We start from the raw sequence: 269 nt of genomic DNA, 5'->3' as shown, positions 1-269 counted from the left end.
GAGCTCAGCAGTTTCGGGTTACAGGCCTCTCTCAGAAAGCAGCCGCCTCGTCCTCAGCGAGCTGAAGATTAACCTGGGCTCTGTGTTCGCTTTATTAGGAGTTTGATTAACCTCTTATTTACTGAAGAGTTAATTTACCACCCAGGTGTAAGGAGCTGGGTGGGCTGCTCAGCATCTTGTGCTGTCTGCAGCAGCAGTTTTCCACTCTGCAGACACGTGGAATCTTTGGGTACACGGGTGTCCTGCTGTCGGCTGGGACAGCGCTTATT

This window comes from Buceros rhinoceros, unplaced genomic scaffold, assembly GCF_000710305.1.
Source record: "Buceros rhinoceros silvestris isolate BGI_N320 unplaced genomic scaffold, ASM71030v1 scaffold21694, whole genome shotgun sequence".
Classification (NCBI taxonomy): Eukaryota; Metazoa; Chordata; class Aves; order Bucerotiformes; family Bucerotidae; genus Buceros; species Buceros rhinoceros.
The sequence above is the reverse complement of the archived record's forward strand: the minus strand, read 5'-3'. Positions refer to the sequence as shown.